At 45.7% G+C, this 16,634-nt stretch overlaps 1 protein-coding gene across 5 annotated transcripts in view; it reads right to left on the minus strand.

Moving 5' to 3' along the window:
- The window catches only part of Plxnc1 (plexin C1), a 153,846-nt gene that overhangs the window by 135,413 nt on the left and 1,799 nt on the right, over positions 1–16,634 (minus strand). The gene's annotated exons all lie outside the window — the stretch shown is intronic.

Below are 16,634 nucleotides of genomic sequence, written 5' to 3' on the forward strand. Positions count from 1 at the left end.
TGTAACAAGGTTAATGCCCTGTAATGACGCTTCTGCCACTTCTGTCTTTCATGACAAAATCCAATCTCGATTCAGCTCTAAACCCTGTCTCCCTTTGGGCTTTCCTGGTTCCCTCAGAGCTGTCCCTCTACTTCTCCTTCCTGCCATGTCTAACCATAACCACACGCCTACAGTTTAGCCCCCGCTGAGGGGAAACGTCTCTTAGTCAGAGGAAAAAAAATGCCCTTCTCTCAAATGACCTTTAGACGGAGGGGTTGGGACCCAACATAGCAACCTGGAACCAGGCCACTGCGGGTGGGATATGGGATACGTGCGGATGGACCCACTCCCATGTGTGTGCATGCGTGCAGGCCAGGAGTACACAGGGAGTAGTGAGCATATCTGGTGGGAAAAGGCTTGCTTGATGGCTACTTCATACTATTTTTGTGGGCAGTGAACACCACAACTGTGCTCCACACACTGTACACTGCACAAGTCCTGAGGCGAGGTACCAGTCGCGATTTCTAGGAGGTAAAAAGGCAGCCTTAGCTTCGTCTCCCCATGTGACCAAAGATGCCATGTGAGGTGCCGGACAAAGTTCCTGCGGTAAGGCACACAGGAAATGTCCGCCAAGTTGGGGCTCCAGTATTGGGGAGCAAGAGAGAAAGAGAGAGAGAGTTGAGCTTTTTACCCAAACCCAGTGTTAGGAAGACTCCTGGCTGTTGGTTTTTCCTTATTAAGACAAAGCCGAATGGCATCTGGCGCTTATTAATTTCTCAGGCTGATAAAATGCCCTCTTGGGCAGCTCATCTGTAGTCTGTTCCCATGAGTAATCCTTGTTTTCACACAGTGTCTCCATCATTTGCCGTTTGCGTTTCACCAGGGACCCGCTTATAGTTAGTGAATCTCCGCATTCCAAGTTCTAATCCCTGCTCTACACCTCATGGTCTGCTTGGTTTGAACAAGTGGTGGGTTCCTCCGGGTCGCCACATTTTACACTGAAGACATCCCTACCTTATGCCCTGTCTAGCCCTAGCACTGCCACGAGATTCAAATGACGTCGCATGCATGACAATAATCAGGAAGCCATCTTCATCAAGCTAAAGAACTGGGGAAGAAAATAAACCTTTTACTTAAGTTGGAATGGGACTTCATTAGCTGCTCAGGTTGTCATGCCCCACCCCCCCATTCTTCTGGGACAGACAGCACGGATTGGGTTTTGGCTAAATTTATAGCATGTGTGGAGTCATCCAAAGGGAAATTTTACATAGGGATTTAGAGTCATGGGAGGAACCCAAGGTGTACAGGAGGCTGATACAGTAAGAAGGGAGTTAGGGGTAGAGCTGGGCAACAATGTGTCAGGGTATACAGCTGGGCAACAATGTGTCAGGGTATACAGCTGGGCAACAATGTGTCAGGGTATACAGCTGGGCAACAATGTGTCAGGGTATACAGCTGGGTGACAATGTGTCAGGGTATACAGCTGGGCAACAATGTGTCAGGGTATACAGCTGGGCAACAATGTGTCAGGGTATACAGCTGGGTGACAATGTGTCAGGGTATACAGCTGGGCAACAATGTGTCAGGGTATACAGCTGGGCAACAATGTGTCAGGGTATACAGCTGGGTGACAATGTGTCAGGGTATACAGCTGGGCGACAATGTCTCAGCTCACCTATAAAAGACACTTGAAAGATGCACAGACATCACGTGTTTTTCTGTTCCTGCCCAGCGTCCTCCACTTCCTCATCCCACCTGCCACTAAAGCTCACTCTCCAAGACTGTTCTACTTCCTCCTTCCGGCCTTGTGTTCCTGGTTCACACCATCCCTTCCCTTCCCCCTAGCTAACTTCAGCCAAATGTTTTTGACAAGACAACTTAAATCACCCTCCCCACCCTACCCCCAAAGCTATGAATGACAGGTGACATGGAAACAGTATCCTCTCAGCCCCTTAAACCAAAGGAGACTGTCCACCAACACCTGTCCAGGAGAAAGCTAAATGTGTTCTGGGCGGGATCATTTTCATCTTGTGTGCTCCATGGGACATCTTGGTCTCCTGTCCACAAGGTGATGGAAGTGCTCCCTACATGCTGACTAGTGCCCCGATCTCTCCAAACACACTGATTCCATTGCGTCGTGAGAACCACTGCAATCCATGCATGGCTTCAGAGTTGCTGAAAAACGTTGTCCAGGCTTTCTTTCTTTGCACTCTGTTCTTCAACACTCTGTAACTCATCACAGTCAACAGTCCCACCAGTCAATCCCAGATCTTCTGCTCCTTTCATTGGCTCGATCCAAGCCAGATTTTCCAACATTCTCCAGTCCTCTTCATCTCCATGGCATCTACCCAGGCTAAGCTCCCAGCATCTCCCTCCTGATCAACTGTTCCTCCATCCAGCAGTCAAGGTGGTCTTCAAGACATGTTGGACCTTTCCTCAACAGTCTTTACCATTGCCATTACACCTAGAACTACACCCAGATGACTCTGAGCCCCCACCTATGCTGGTCCCCTCACAACTGCACACACATTCCTTAGCTCTCTCCCTTTAAAGCTGCTTTTGTTCCTACAGCAGGTTTCTTTCAGAAATATATCACCATCTTTCTACCTCAGGGTCTTTCCACATACTTTTTACTTTGCTTCCTCTCCTTCGGTCCCTTGTGGATTGACCCGTTGGAACATTTCAGACTTTAAGTTAACTCCCTATCTACCCAGGAACTTGTCTTTCCCCATTCCCATCCCCCAACCCCGGTTGTTACTCTGAATCATTCAACTCATTTCCTTCGGAATACCTATAATCGTTTTTTATGTTGTACTTATTGTCCATCTTCCAGCAGACTCTGCGCTCTACCACAGTTTGTCTTATTCTACAGTTTGAAAGCAGCCTTCACCTCAGCATCCAGCTCCTCATAAGTTGTCGATAAGTGTTTATTGAATGAATAAATAAACACATAGATCAATGTTTGAATACTTCCAATCAATATCTCATCAGGCAACTAAGGAACATTGCTAAGTAGGCTTAATCATTACAGTGTTCTTCAACTGAGCCAAGATTTGTCCCTTGTGAACAGTGGGTCTTGGTTCTGTGTTGGGGAGTGATAGTAAGTTACTATCCCCCACATTCTCCTACCAGGTATCTTGCCCTTCTTTAAATCCCATATCCACAGTTTCTCAATAACTTATAAGACACAGCTCCTGATATATAGACAGCCTACAACTGAGCATACCACTATTTAAAATGTTTCTGTAAATCTCGCTATGGTCATGCACCCCTTTATTCCCAGGATCCAAGAGGCTAAGGCAGAACGGTTGTGGATTTGAAGCAAGTCTCGGCTCCAATTCAAGTTTTAAGTTAGTCTAGGCTGTACAGAGACACATGGCCTAATAACAACATACAAGCAGCAACTATAACAAAAAAATAATGTGGCCCTAAGAACAGAACGAAGTATTTGACACACACTCTGAAGAAAATAAAGAACAAGACCGTCCCCCATGTGGAAGAGAACTGATTTCTAAAAGTTATCCTCTGACTGCCACATGTGCACCATGCAACGCTCACATATACACACAACAAATCAATAAAATGGGATATAAAAATAAAGAATTTGGGTATTAGAGAGAATGTAAGGGGCAGTTTATAAATTTGTGAGTACAGCTAACATTACTTCAACTCCAAAAGTTACTGGTGAAGCTCGGAGAAGTACAAGGAATAAGATTTCAACTGTGAAGTTATAAAAAGAGACTGAACTATCGGGTGCACATTCAAGCTCTTTTTCTTATGAGTTGTGAGAATTTAGATAGTCATTTCTCCTTGGAGTTTTCTTCATCCACCCTTCTATCCACCACCATACACCATTCACCTACCCGTCTATCTCCTCACCTACCCATCCATTCATCCAACCTACCCACCCACCCAACCATCCATTCACCCACTTATCCACCCAACCACTCAAGCATCCATCCGTCCATCCATCCCCCAACCTACCAACCAACCAACCAACCAACCAACCAATCAACCAACCAACCAAATATCCATCCAACCCACCCATCTATCTATCCATCCATCCATCCATCCATCCATCCATCCATCCATCCATCCATACATACATACATACATACATACTTCCATTCATCCATTCACTTGCTGTTGGCTAAATGTCTGCTGTAGAATACATACAGGAGTAAGCTCATAGACAAGTAAATCAAGTGAGCTTTGAAACAAAACGAGACACTTCACATTTCACCTTATGGTTTCTCAGGTATGTGAAAGGTTTGGAGTGGAAGTTCCACTATGTCCATAGTTCAGGCACAGAATTCAAGGAGTCCATGAGGCAAAAGAGGAAGCAGGCACACCTTTACTCTAGCGAGCTCTAACTGAAACAGCATTTCCTCTGATTTCGGATTCAGTGCACAGCAGTATTAAATGAAGCCATGCCTTTGTCACCAAAAGAAATCAGATACTTTCCTATCATTTCATAGTTGCCACGGATATCTCAAAGGATCATTTAAGCGCATCTCTACTTTGAGATTATGGTAGTTGCTGCTGTTAGGCCTGGCCGTTGAATGTGTTCAGATATATTACTACACAATAATATCTTTGTATAGCAATATAATTGGTTTATTTGGCAGCCCAAATTATTTGAGGCATTAAAAATAGGCTCAGGAGCTACGGGTCTCATCGGAGGCCCACAGCACAAGACTCCCATAGGGTTAAGAAAAGAAATATTGCAGAGGATGGGAGCCTGACACAAGAAGACACCCGTGGTTACCAGCTGCTTCAGGCTTCCCCATCCTGTTGCCTGAGAGAAGCACGGGTCAGTACTTGGAATCCAATTCTTAAAAGGGGTCACAGTAGAAGAGAGGAGCCTTCAGGGGAGGCCACCGAGCAATGATGGAGAACAGCTGGTGTGTTAGATAACACGTTTCTTCAACCAGGTCGGGGGTAGGGAGGCCCTGACAAGAAATTCTGCCTTACTGAGCAGGAAGTGCCCAGAAACACCCTTCCTTTCAGACTATCTGGCTTTTATTATTCCTATAAACACAGCCCTATCTTGGAACCCTTTATCTCAGTACCCTCTCATAACTGTCTTTTCCACTACATGAAGACAGCCTTCTTTGCAGTTTGTATAATCATTTACCAAGGGTTCACTCACCGTGTATTGGATGGCATCATGGGAAACAATGAGACGAACTAGCCAGGCTACTCTTCCTGTTGTGGTTTGAACGTGTCCTCCAAAAGTCCATGTGTCAGTAGCAGAACCCCAATATCCACCTGCAATTAGTATTTGAAGGTGGAGCCCTCTGGAGATTATTAGACCAGATGGCATCGGGGCTGGAGAGATGGCTCTTGCAGAAGTACTAGGTTTGGTTCCCAGCACTCACACAGTGGCGCACGACAATCTGTAACCCCAGTTCAGGGGATTTGACTCCTCTGCAGGCCTCCACAGACACTACACACACATGGGGCACAGACATATATGCAGACCAAGGGCTAATACCCATCAATGAAAATAAATCATTTCTATAAAAGGATGGTATTAGCGACTTTCTACAAAGAAGGGGCCACCTGAGCTGCACTTGCTTTTCTTGCCATGTCATGCCAGGACCATGCCGACAGACTTACCATTCTCCAATGTCCTGAGCCAAATCAACTTCCATCCTTTATAGTTTGATCTGAGTATTTTGTAATAGCAAAAAAGAAAAAAAAAATCAGATTGAAACACTCCTCAGGGCACACATGGTCCCACTAGGTCTGTGTGGGCCTAAGAGAGCTAACACACTCCAAGTTTTGGGGATCATGATCCACTTCCAAAAATTTGTTACAATGCCTCCTTCATCGTTCTTTCTGGATGTCCTGAAACAGCAACTAAACTCGTCTTCTAATGAGCTGCCAACATCTTTTGATACCATTCCTTAGTAAGCTATCTCACCCCCTCCTTCCTTTCTGTGCTCATGGCCAGAAAGCAGTTCAGGTCCTCATTATCTGCCATCTCAAGACAGTAAATAAGAGTCCATTTGCATCCTCCCTTCTCACTCATGACTAGAAGCAACATCATTTCTGTCCCCACAATACTGTGAGAGCCTCCTGCAGACCTTCCTCCTTCCACAGGGCCAGCCGTTCCCCACAGACCAGCCATTACTTAGAAATTCAAATCCAATCATCTTGCTTCCCTTCGAAAGCTCTCCCAGGGTTTGAGACTAAAACCTAATCTCTCCCCACAGCCTAGGGGGTCTTGTTGGAAGGACTTCCTTCTTCAGCCCACTGACACTCTCCTCGCTTCCTCACACCCTCAGGCACACTTACAGTTCTCTTTACACTGACCAGGTCATCTTCCCATGAGTACTTGCACTGGCTCTCAGGTTTCTTAGCAAAGTGCACATCCAACTATGGAGGCTGGCGTGTGTGTGTGTGTGTGTGTGTGTGTGTGTGTGTGTGTGTTTGTCTTGGAGAGAACTTTCCCTAACCACCCCCCATAACTCTTTTTTGGTTTTTTTGGTTCTTTTTTTCGGAGCTGGGGACCGAACCCAGGGCCTTGCTCTTCCTAGGCAAGCGCTCTACCACTGAGCTAAATCCCCAACCCCCCCCCCATAACTCTTTACACCCCTGTTTAACAACGTATCACTGTTCTCTCAACAATACGCACCTCACTTTGTCAAGTTCTGGTAAGGATTAAAGGGATACAGTGCTAATATGGCGTCTGCTAAAGTTTCAGCCATCATTTTGATGTAAGAAATATACCCATTTGCTACACAGTTGTTATCTTCCCTATGTACTGCTGACAGCAATACTTTCTCACACGCTTGGCCCTTGAATATAAATAGAAAAAAATAACCAATGTGAACCAATGGCTCTCTTTGGAGTCAGTTTCTTTACCCAAGTTATCTTGAGTGATCTTTCTAGAACACACCGGGGGTGGGTATGCCTCTAAACCTCTTGCTGCTCCTGAAATGCTCAGGTTTGGTCTTCCCACCAAGCTCAGCAGAAATCCCTGAGATGACGCATGGATGCGGGCGGGGGGGGGCAAGCTATGGGATCTGGGGATGCAGCAGCCTGCCTCACCTAGCACCCCTGAACTTGGCAAGGCTCTCTCCCGGAACAGCAGGTCAAAGAGGACCCGCTGTTCTTTTTGAACATATGGAGCTTCTGGGCAAGTGCTTATTTAAAAAAAAAAAACAAGGGTTGGAAAGTCTGAAAGTGACCATCGGGGTAAACCTTCCCACCTTTGCCTGTCTCATTAAGCCCTTCGCCATCTGGTCCTGCACACTCATTTCTGGACACTCCCCAGCCAGGGTAAGTGGCTTGTGGCTCAGAAATTCATTCAACATCACACTTGCGAGTAAGCTGGATACTGTCCAGAACTCTCTTGTCTGCCGTCTTCAGTAAGCTTCAAGATACCACTCAAGCGTCACATCCCTGCTCTGGAGCCTTCTGGGTCCTTCTGTGCTGCTGATGACACCCTTCCTTAGGGCTTCCCAGCCATTCTGTCATGACCCTTCTAGACGGAATAGCAGGCTACTTGGAGAAGGCTTGCTTCCCTTCCCACCTTTCCAGGAGAGCGGCAGTTGGCAAGCCACTACCAGTGGGCCACATCCGGCCTGTATTTGAATAGCCCATGAGCCAAGAATAATTCTTACCTTTTTAAAGGATTTGAAATTCGGGGGTGTGTGAGAGAATCATTCTTGACAAATAAAAATGAGAAGGAATTGAGGTCTCCGTGTTCATAATATCTCATAGGGTCCTAGCTCTGTGGGTTTTATTTATGTACCAAACCCTGGCTTCATTTAGAGAACAACTTGAGGTCAGTAGCTCTGATTAAGAGATTAACCATAATTAAGAGATTAAGAGAAGTTTTCAAAGAGTAATGTATTAACAATCTGGCTCTTTACAAAAGAGTTTGCAGTCTGTATAACCGCATGGTTGTTGGGCTAAAAATAATGCCAAGTTCCCCAACCACTAACTTCTGAAGAAAGCACTACAAGCAATCATTGAGCAGAGGAACTGATACAAAAACCAGCTACTGTTGAAACTCTAAGCCCTAAACAGGAGTCTCCATTAAACCCCTCCCATCAGGGCTCAGACGCTGCAGAGGAAGAGGCAGAGAGAGTGTAAGGACCAGAGGGGATGGAGGCCATCTGGAACACATCCTCAGGATTGATGCATATGAACTCACAGAGATGGACAGAGCATGCACACACAGGACCTGCACTAGTCTGCACCACATGGGTGGGATCCTAGAGCTGAAAGGAGAAGTGTACGCATATGCCATCTCTAGTGCAGAAGCTTAGAGAAGCTATCTCCAACTGATAACTGCTTGAAAATGAAAATTTAGTTTCCTCCAAAGGAGTCTCACTGGGGAAACCATCTACTCTTCAGGGTAGACCACACACCCAGCACTAGATGGCCAACAGAAAACGAACTCAATCATATTTTTGGAAGTTCCTGGTCTTATAATATTATCAGGTCTTATAATAATATTATAATATTGACTATAATAGCATGGTATCATCTGTAATTGTGCGACATCATCTATAACATTGTGACATCATCTATAATACCATGATGTCATCTGATAGTGTGATGTCATCTATAATAGTGTGACATCATCTCACTTCCATATTATATATATATAATGTATTTTTAAAATATTTACCTTATAGGTTCTTTGCTTATATATTGTGGCTTCCTGGTTGGTGTTTTTATGAAATTCCTGAAAATGAGGGAGGGGTGGGTGTCTCTGCATCTATATCTCTTTCTTGTATCTTTTTAGGGGGCTCTTTTTCTTCTGTTGGTTTAGTCCTATCCCAATGTATTAGTTCTTGTTTTATCTTACTATACTTTATTTTATTATCATCTTTTAGAAGTCTGTTTTTGAATGAGAGACAGAAAGGTGGTAGACCTGGGTAGGCAGGGAGGTAGGGAGGAACTGGGAGGAACTGTAGAGGCAAGTAGAATCCTGATATATCATGCAAGGGGCAGGGGAAAGCTATTTTTTAGTAACAGGGGCAGAACTGGGGAAACAGCAACAGTAAAATGAATATCAACAAATTGGCATTTCATGGAGGTAATATAAGAAAATGTGTGAGTCTATCAGATCAAGCAACCTGCCCTTCTATGTCTCTTGTTCCCCTGTCTCCAGTAAATTAACTAGACCCATGATTCAACCAATTGTCCCCATGGTGGCTCTGAGGCTTCTCCATTTTCATGTGCCTACACACATTCGAGGAAGTCATTGGGAAACCTTGAGGGAAGTGAGATGATGTCACACTATTATAGATGACATCACACTGTTACAGATGACATCATGCTACTATCGTCAAGGATTGGTTAGTTTGGCTCCTCCATCATTCTCCCCTGAGGTATCCAGCCTCAGGACCTGCTGGGGGCAATCACATGTTTGGCTTCCTTCTGATTGGATCAAATGCTAACTCCTGTTCCGAGAGCAGCAAATGCTACATTAAACAAGTGCTTGTGATCTGGCATGAAAAGGTGAGTTGGACCCATTTCCATCTTTTTCTGGTGATCTGAATGAAATGCTCTAGAGACTCAAAAAGCAGGGAAGGGCACACATTTGAGGGAGCAGACAAAGCTCCTTGGGAACAACCTTGACTCAGTCAAGCTACCACGTTAACTAAGGAACCTTAGGATGAGCATCTGTCACTTCCTGATGCAGAGAAATCTCCTTCATGTTGCCTTCATTGCATGACCACTTGCCAACCCGACATACCAGGGAACCGTCCTGTCTTCATTAGTGATCACAACAGTGGTGCCAGCCAACGTGTACACAGGTTACCTGCACTCCATGTTGTCTCATGAATTCAGACAAGAACACCATGATATAAGCATGCTCCCTATGAATGAATGAAAAGACAAGGCCCAGAAAGACTAAACCATTCACCCAAGTTCCCACAACTGCTATGTTGCAGCTTCCATCCATTGACCTGCCTCAGGGACTGTGTATGTATCCCTTCTATAGCACTCTCTGCTGCTCTTATTCCAGGATTATCACGCAACTCCACAAACTCCCTGGTTCCCTTACTGGATCTTGTGCATGTACAGCCTTGCAACCAACAGTACTTCACCAGGGTAGGTTTCGTGATCTACACTGCACAGAAGAAAACCACAAGAGAGCATATCTGACGTGTGGAATTGGTTCTAGAATAGAAGGTTCTAGAAATGCTTCTATATTCTAGGATAAAATGCAAGTAAACTGTTGTCACACAACCTGAACGTTAGTTGTGAGGTAGAGGTTCTTGAGCTTCTGAGTAGAGCCCTAAGAATGGTGAGACTTAAAAAAAAAAAAACTATGTCTAGGTAATAATGCCTTTGAGCAAACAGGAAAGAGTAGGAGGAACAGCATCTGGTGGGTACGTAGTAGGCATTTTATGGTAAAATGCAAGGGAGGAAAATGAGACAACCCTCCATCCCAGGCACCACGGTTGGAGCATCATGGAATTCACTTGTTCTTACTGAAGCATGAATTCAAATCACTTTGAGGCCTGTTAAAAACACAGGCTGGAGAGATGACTTAGTGGTTAGGATCCGTCTGTTCTTCTAAAGGGCCCAGGTTAGACTCCAGTACACACATGGCAGCTCACAACTATCTGTTAACTCCAGTCCCAAGGGACCTAACACCGTCTTCTAGCCTAGCATGCAAATAGTACACAGATATGCATCCAAACAAAATAGCCATACACATGAAATAAATACAGTAAAATTAACCCCAAAAATTGTCTGCTGGTTTGTGTGACAAGACTTTTCCTGGTGAGATGTTACACACCTGTCTACTCACCCAGGGAGGCAGCCCCTGATGGACCAAAGTACAGATAGCCCCAAACTCCAACTTGCTGAACCACGAGCTTTATATTAGGGTCACTTCCAGGAGCAGAAATGACTCAAAGACAGCTGCAACACCAAAGTCTACCCCAGCTTGAGTGACAGCTCACGAAGTTGGGAACTGAAGCACATTGCATAGCCTGCAGGCAGATCAACAAGTTGGAGAAGCCCTTTCTAGGTCCCTCAGACAATCTAAACCTCTTCCAGACAGCTTGGCTGCTTTCTGTCCCTTTCAGGCAGCCGGTCTGGTCTCAGTCTTCTTTGCAGCTTGCTTTGTCTGAAAGTCTTGTAGCTCAGCTTCCAGTCTGGTAGGGAGGGACCTAGTGAATCTGGTCAGTTTCAGGGACTTCCTAAAGCTATTTCAAGTTGTTTACCTTCCTGATTAAGGAGCTTCCCAGCAGGATGGAATGTTTTCAGACTTGTAGGAAACTTAAATCCAGCCTTACTCCCTCTCCACCTTCAGAGCCTCTGATTTAGCAATTCTATGTTGGGTCCAAGAATGTACATTTCTAGCAAATTCCCGGGTGATGTTGGCACTGGTGACCCACACACCACACTTTAAGAAACACTGACCTACAACGAAAAGCTCTTCCCTCTAGAATTTGAATGTTGTTAGATCAACCACAGAAATACAAAACACGTAGGTTTCTATGGCCAAAGTCCCTCCCGTACTGGCAACACAAGCAGTCTGGCTATTGCTGTGAAGAGCTGGAAGAGTAAATAGAATACCATTGAACGCAGAAATTGAAGAGAAGGGATCCTTGACATATCAGCAATTAAGAAAAGGAAAGAGGTTAAGGGAACGTATAGTGAACAGAACCGGGAAAATATTGCTGGTAAGTGCAGAGAACATTTATTTCCAATGCGATCCTCCAAGATCCTTCAATTGTTTATTCAATAAACACTTCTTAATCTCTACCTGTACAGCAGATATTGCATTAGGTACTGGGACTTGAAGAGAGAACACTCATAAAGGTTATTTACAGGCCCAAATGGCAAGGACAATATTAGCAAGAAATGAATGGCTGAGAAACCACACAGGGCATCAGGCAGTGACAGATGTAAACTCAGAAACTGTTCACAGTCAAAGATTCTCTGCTCCATCACATATAAACAGCTGGTCTTGCCTTATCAATTGGAGCCTTGCCCGTCCCACACAGGAGAGGGCGAACACTAAAACCCAGTGTCTGTGGGGACTGACTGTCCATAGCAGTGGTTAAAAAACCCAGATCCTAGAGCCCGATCACATAAGTTCTAAATCCTTTGCTATTTGCAAGCTAGGAACCTAACCAGAGCTCTCTGAGCTCCAATTTTCTCATCTATAATCATCATAATAGCTGAAGTCCTTGCCTCATATGGTGACTGAGAATCAACAGAAAATAAGGCATGTAAATTGCTTTGCACAAACCCTGCCACAGAAACTACTCAGAAGACAGCAGTGGCGATTGCTTTTTCCCGCTTTCTAAGTGGGCTCTGTCATTACGCTTGTCCCGTGTTAATCTACCCTCGCATGTCAAATGTGTGTAAAGGTAGAATTCCCCATACGGTCTACAGATGACAAAAAAAAAAAAAAGATTAGACAGAATCATAACAGAAACTGGAAGGGCAAGAAACCTCACAGGAAGACTGTATTTTGATGTCAGTGGGTCACACTGCCAAGGAGAACTGGGCTATCACCTCATAGTAGCGACATGTGTCTTGGCTGTGGCTGGTGGAGACTATACAGTCATTTTGTGGCTGCGTATCTGCACGACAACTGAATTACATCAGGCTTTAGAGTTGTGTAAGTGTGAGGGGGGGCATATATACCTGCCCCAGATAGAGAGAACTGAAGAATCAATCCTATGAAGCCATACTATGAGGAAAGACAATACCCTCTACAGAGGGCAGGTGTATTTAATCCACAGGCAACTCCAGGGCCCAACGACAGCAGCCAAACAAACTTAGAATAATCTATGTTCACAGACGCAAACACAAACACCTTTCACACACTCATGTGCCAGAAGTAGTGGGGGTTCATTTCAGAGAAGGTGGGGGGGCAGTTAAATTAACTTCCTAAATATGCACATAATTAAAAACATTCGCTGCTATATTAATCTAAACGCAGGTACGTTGTGGAACATAATGAAGAAAATAAGCCATGTTTTAAAGCTCAACATAAAATTGGGGGCAAATACTGTCTTCAGAAGGGAGCTCAACTCTCAAAGCCACATGGTAGACCAGTGGTTCTCAACCCTCCTGAAGCCGTGACCTTTGATACAGTTTCTCATGTTGTGGTGACCCCCAACCATAAAATTGTTTTCATTGCTACTTTATAACTGTAATTTTGCTACTGTTACAAATTGCAATATAAATACGGGATATCTGTTCCGCAACCCCTGGGAAAGGGTCAGCTTCTAAGGGTCATTCAACCTCTTTCCCAAAGGGTCACGACCCACAGGTTGAGAACCACTGTCCCAAGGGAAATTGTGTACTGCCTTTTTAATTAGGGACCTTTTAGGGGATGTTTTCAGAAGAACCAGGATGGCCAAAAGAATACAGAAATAGACATGGGGAGGACTAGGTTTAAACCTTGAGGCTTTGGCCTTCATTTTGTTATTGATCATAGTTTCTTCATCTGGAAAATGGGATGCTTTTCATAGAACCAACCTACCAGACTTGGTACAAGACTCACAGGAACATCATCTGGGGAGGGATATCAGTCAGGGTTTCTAGTGCTGGGGTCAAACAATGTGACCCAAAGCAAGCTGCCACCGAGGAAAGGGCTTGTTTTAAGTACACTTTCACCTCATTGTTCACCATTGAAGAAAGTCAGGGCAAGAACTTGGCTGCAGGAGCTGCTGCAGAGGCCAGAGCACCATAGCGGAATGTTGCTTACTGGATTCCTCCTCAGCCTGCTTTCTTACAGAACCCAGGACAGCAGCCAGGGGTGCCCCACCCATAATAGGCTGGGCCCTCCCCCCCAGCAAGCAATAATTAAGAAAATGCCCTACAGGCTTGGAGGCTTACAGTGCAATCACACGGAGGTCTTTTTTCAATCAGTCCTCTCAGATGACTTTAACTTGTGTCAAGTTGTCATAAAACTATCTAGGAGAGGGCGTGTTACCCAGATGCACATCAGGGGCCTCCTCCGTAGAGCGGGCCAGCAGAGATTGGTCATTATGGTGAGTTTGTGGTCTGCAGTTAATGGATGAGCTCTGTGAAAGCACACTGAAATTTGGTGGCAAGGCAAGAAAGAGAGGAGGAGAACGCCTTGTGTGCAAAACATTGAGTACATGCTCGTTGCACAAGCATCTCAGAAATCAATCCTCAGCAGGGAAGAGATTGAGCAGTTGGGGGATAAGAGACCCAAGAGATGGGCAAACACTGCCTGGCTAGTCCCGCCATTACCATGGGTTGATGGAAGATGGGCAGTACAGGTACCAGCTGGCGGCAAAAGAGAGCAAGGGGGAAGGCAAGACACTTGCGCCTTGGCAGCCTGTGAATCGCTGATGAAGAGAAGAAAGAAAATTGGGGTGGGAGAGCCTGTGTTTCCTAGGAAGGGATAGCTGTTGCAATCTGCTGGGGCTCCCCCTATGGAGTGCTTTGGGTCCAGCTCCTGTTTCAGGCACCTATAATTCAGCACGCCTCTCAAAAACAGATTTAAGACCCGAAAATGAAATGCAATCGAATGACAACGTTCGAGTGAGTGACAGCTGAAGCCACGCTGATCCCATGACCCCATTAAACAGGGTTGCAACCTGCTATTGTCTCTTCGCTGGGACAATCGGTGGCACCCGGCATGGTTCATGGCTCGCACAAGCAGGCGTCAAGCAAGTGTTTGTTAAGTATCTTATCTGCCTATTTAATTGGTTAGAAAATTGCGGCTTTTTCATCAAAACTACCACCTATTTTTTTTTATTCAAACGTTCTTAAAATGAAATCCCATTAAAGCTTTTAATGCATTCCGGGAGCAAAGACTTTACTTAAATGGAAAAAAAAATGAAAAGAAAAGAGAAGGTAAACTCTCAGCTCCCACCTGTGCAGCCACGACAAGCTATTGTTTGAACCTGAGTATATCATTTAACTTGGATGACAAGCTCAGAGGGTAGAGACCCCATCTTTCAGAACACACAGCTCTGAGAGCCCTGGGAGTTCTCAATAAATAACACTAGCAAGAAACACTGTACAGGGACCTGTTTTCATTATTTTTTTTTCCCATTCCAGATTTTTGGCAGCGTGTGTTTATCCCTTGCTTGATTTCCAAGGGGGCAGCTCTCTCCCTGGAGCTCCCATGAAGAAGGATAAACAGCCCCTACACTAATCCTGCCCCTCCCCATCCCGGTGCAAGTAGAAACACCTGACTGAGCCAAAACTGGGTTTTGAGAGCATTCGGGATGCTGGCTTTGGAAGGAAACCGAGTCCTCCACTAGGTAGATGCAGTCAAGAGAAGTGTTTTGGCTCTGCACACTGACACAGCTGTCAGATGGCATAGCTTGGACTTCCGTGGTAGTTACCTGCTGTGGGCCTCAGAGCTCTTGCTGTTAGCCCCACAGACAGACTGCCTAGCACTTAACGATGCAAAGTAAAATTGGGGGAGGGGGGAGGTTTCAAGTCTTTCAACAGAGAAGTGAAAAAGGCAGTGATTTGCCAAACTTTAGCCATTAGACTATGAAGATGCATAAGGGAAGATATTAAACGTTAAGTTTTACGCTTACAGCAAGGCTAAGCCATCGAGGGGAGACAACCTGGGCTTTGTGCATCTGCTAATTTATCTCAGTAGTGAAATAAAATGGCTATGTGCTTGCCCTAGCAGAGCAGAAGAGAGTGGACCGGAAGCCTTTTTTTTTCCTCCATGAATAATAAGACTAATATTTGATAAGGTGTGCTTTGCAGAGAAAGGGCTGGAGGGGAGTGTCTTTCTACCCGCCTATCAATATACCTTCGAGCAAATGTTTCAGGCACCCTGATACACAATGAATGTACATGCAACAGTTCTCCACTCTAAGACTTTCCCTCTTCCTCCTCTGGTTCATTCTACAGCAAAACAATAGCAACTCCTGTAGCCCTCCGTTTCTGCTCTTTGAATTCTGTCCAGTGATTAAGGAGGCTCTCAGCAGGCTTCCCTCTCAGGAGCCATATGCAGAGTTTCTTGCCAGCAGCCTTGGGAGGGCAAAAGGCCTCTGCAGAAGTACACAAAGCCTCCATAATCCCCATCAACTAGACCCTCTTGAACTGTCGCTTTATTTTCCGGTCAAAGAACTGTCAATCTCGAGATTTCAAGCTGTGGCTGCCCTGTGAGCCCTGAGGGAAAACCTGTGTCTTTTGCTCTGGTTTAGGCACAGCTCGAGGGTGGTGCCAGAGAGCCCCGCAATCTAGTCTGGAAATCTACAGCCCAGAAACTGCCTGGAGCACCCCAACACTTTCCACCTCCCCGGCTCTTCTTTTTCAGGGCGAGGCTTTGTACACCATAAACTGCCTCCCGTTTCCTCGGGTTCCCTCCGCCAGGTTGAGACCACAGCCACCCTAGGCCAGCCACCCTCGGCCAGCCACAGCCCCGCCCCCTCGCACTGGGTCAGGCTGGGCGGTCTGCGAGCGGCTTTTGCACGGTAGCATTTATTAACCAGTGCGGAGCAGGCCACAACTGTACAGACCACATCATGTAGGTTGCAGCCAGAGATTGGGGGGTGGCGTGGGGGGGCACAAAGGCCGAGTGGGGTGTGGCGGCGAGTCCTTTAGGTTCGTTAGCTTTTCTGAGAGGGCATCAGGAACTGTTAACCCACAGGGTCAAGCCCACTTGCCCACTGAGACTCCAGTCTGGAGAAGCGGTTAGGAACTGAGGG

Source organism: Rattus norvegicus, chromosome 7 (assembly GCF_036323735.1).
Source record: "Rattus norvegicus strain BN/NHsdMcwi chromosome 7, GRCr8, whole genome shotgun sequence".
Classification (NCBI taxonomy): Eukaryota; Metazoa; Chordata; class Mammalia; order Rodentia; family Muridae; genus Rattus; species Rattus norvegicus.